This window comes from Capsicum annuum, chromosome 6 (assembly GCF_002878395.1).
Source record: "Capsicum annuum cultivar UCD-10X-F1 chromosome 6, UCD10Xv1.1, whole genome shotgun sequence".
Lineage (NCBI taxonomy): Eukaryota > Viridiplantae > Streptophyta > Magnoliopsida > Solanales > Solanaceae > Capsicum > Capsicum annuum.
The window spans coordinates 224044370-224047917 of record NC_061116.1 but is presented as its reverse complement, the minus strand read 5'-3'; positions in this window follow the sequence as shown (position 1 = coordinate 224047917).

The window sequence follows — 3548 nt, the reverse complement described above, 5'->3', positions numbered from 1 at the left end:
TTAGCTAAATTCTGTCCCTAAAATATCAAGAATTGGCTTCTAGAATAATTTATACTTATTTGTCTATGGAATCCCTTAGATTTTAACTTTTCATTTCGTAGATGACTGAATAAGCTTTCTGTCAATATAAGATTCGTCCAAATCGGACACTCGGTGAAGAAGTTATGGCTATTTTATGTACTACTCATAAAACATTGTCATTCTGGTGTTTAGCGCGTCACGGAGAGGGTTTAATTAGCAATTGTCAAATTCCAGTGGGACCTCGCGATAGTGGTGCATCGTGGAGGATCCCAAATTTCCATTCGTCAATTTCCAGTGAGCCACCGCGATAATGGCGCGTCGCGGTGGCCCATAAAATCGGGTTCCCAGTTTAATTTTTTTCAGCTTCGTTCAGAAGTTAACAAGGGTAATTCGGACTTTTTTCAAGCCTCTTAAAACATCCAAACAGTGGATTGAGACCTCTACAAGCAGAATATATGACATTCTCAAGGTTTTCCTCAAAACAAAAACCCTAGTTCATATACTTCTCCTCCAAGAAACTCAAGATTCAACAGTGGGTTTTCATAACCGTAGGCTTAAAGGATCATCCCTTATTCTTTGTAATCGAGGTACGTGGGGTTTATCCTAAAACTACATGGGCTTTAAATTGTTAAAGCATGATTTAAAGGCTTTGATGCATGTATTTTATGGGGGTTTTGAAAACTATATTATTGATTATGCATTTCGAAAGTTTCAATGCTACTATTGTTTTGGCCTTGTGGTCTTTTCCCCTAAATTGATTTACATATATATGTATATGTATGAATTTGAGATTTAAGATTGTTGAGAGCATAAATTATGAACTCTCTCTCTTGTATTGAATTAAAGATTATGATTTTGTGATTTGAAAGATGTTTTTGCAATATCCTGGCATTTGAACATGATTTGGAATCGTTGAGAGGGTGTTTCTTGATATCAATATGTTCTTGTGTGTATGAGAAAGAAATGCATATGTTTACATGAGGTTTGAAAAAAAAAGATTCATTGAATTGAATTATTGAAATGCTGGTCTCAAAACTTGTGTTTTGAATATAGAGATTTATGATAGACTAATAATGGCTCAGAGATGTGACTTGTAAGTCAATTGTATGACGATACCATATGTATTTATGCCATAACAGATCATATTTTCAGAGCATGTTTTCAGAGTATGTTTTCAGAGACTGTATGATTTGATAGAGTTTTAAAAAAGGGCTTAAAGAGGGTTAGGTGGTTACCCAAAGAAGGCGCGAGTTCAAGCAACTCTTAGCCTGAAACCGTATTTACTGATACGGGTAAATTATTATTGTACGCTGGCGACGGCCGTGTTGCGTAGTAGATTCAGAGACTCCGACCCTTGCGGCACACTTGGGTTGGGGGCTTCGCTGCCGAGTTAATAGCAGTTTCCATATAGCCCATGGAATTTTTTTGAGTTGTAGGGTATACCATCTAGCGCAGAAGTAACATAGATTTCTCAGAGCTGAGATGATTTTTATAGAGTCTTGAAAATGCCCATGTGAATTCTTACTACATGATATACTTATGAATTGTTTTAAATTGCTCTCATATATGTTGATTTATAAATGATTATTTTGGATGTGCTCTGCGTACCAGTACATCTGTATTGACCCCCTTCCCCCTACCTCTTAAGTTCTGAGACTCAGTCTAGAGGTCCAAATAAGTAGTAGATATTTCAGACAGCTGATCAAATTAGGCAGTGATGAGCCTTCTCTATTCCAGAAGGCTTTTCTTCTCAGATTATGTCACTTATTTCAGTTTTTTGTCTACTGGGGGCCTTGTCCCAATTTCAGACAGTTGTCAGATTGCATGTAGTAGAGATTTCGCAGACTGAGTCAAATGTTATTTAGATGTATTTGATTTACAGTTTCCATACTTATGTTGAATTCAGAGTTGACCATGTTTTCGTAGCAGATTATGTTTCCGCATCTTCTTTATTATATGAATGTTGTGCATGATTACCAGATAGAGAAGGGCGTTCCGGGCCTTCATGATTCAGGATGTCCGTCACAGCCAGGCCCTAGTTTGGGTCGTGACATTATGTTTGACTCTTTCGCAAAATTATTAGAAAAAAAGACACTCTATAACACTTTTTAAAATAAATAGCCCAAGTTTGAAAACTTTTCAAAAAGTGGTCAGTCGGATATACTATTTCTGCTTTATAGTCATTTCCTAATTTGGGTCATTTTGGCCTACGTAGTCCATATACAATACTGATACGGTCTATATACAACACTGATACAGTATTCAACTTGGGTAATTAGACCTTTTTAAAAATATTTCAATTTTTTTTTTTGCTATAAATTTTTTTACAGATCAAATATTCTACTTTTTTTTCATTGTTTAGAAATAATAATTAAATTATATAAAAACTATATAATTATTAAATAGAATATGTAGCTATATAAGATATATGTATAGAAATTGTATAGTTTTATCAAATATGTATATGTATAAAATATATAAATAAAAAATATATAAAAAGTGTGTGAAAATTATATAATTGTTGTATAAAATGTGTACAAAAAAATGTACAGTTATTGTATAAATCGTGTATCAAAATTGTATAATTTTCGTATAAAATATTTATATGTATAAGATTGTATAGAAACTGTATAGAAGATGTGTAGAAACGATATAGAACAAACCAGTAAATTGAAATGGCTAAAAAGTGAAATTTAAATTCCATGGCTATTTTCAAGGAAATAGTTTAATTTGAAGTGTCGTTTCTATCCTTTTCCCAAATTATTATCCTGCTGAACTTAATTGTCTTCCCGTCGTATTGGCTTGTAAACTATTGGTTTGTAAGCACGGGTCTTGCCCATTTAGTGAAGTTATAAGGCAATAAGTGATCGAAACACTTAACATGAACTGCCTATACACACATACTTAAGAGTCATTTAAACAAAAATCATATAACATGATAATTGTATGATGTCTATGAAGCCCCTAAGAAATTTAAAAGATAAGTATATAACAACTGAACAACTAAAACAACTGAACAAGACAAAGCCTCGACAACATAACTAACAATCTGTATATATAAACAGAAGCATTAAACATACAATGGCCTTGAATGGAGATGTAGCTCACTAAAATAATAGGTGAAGAAGAAAGTGGAGCCTAACATGGATGCTTGTTACCTATGAACCAATAGATGTTGTATGTGTACTAGTGTAAAGCAAATAAAATAATAGGTAGACATTTACGAATAATACTCACATAGATCAAATATCAAAATGACGAACTTTTTGATTTTTTTTATTGAAACCTCAATTAGGCCATGTACCTATTGACTTCTTTTATCATTCACAAACCATATTAATTAAGCATAATTTGTTGATGTGGCAAAAAATATAAAATGTGTGTAATACACACGCTAATAATATGATAAAGTGGCAAATCAAATAACGACACATGATATTTTAGCTTAAAAAAATCATAAAAATGATTTTTTAATATAATTAAATCTAAATATATATATATATATATATATATATATATATATATAT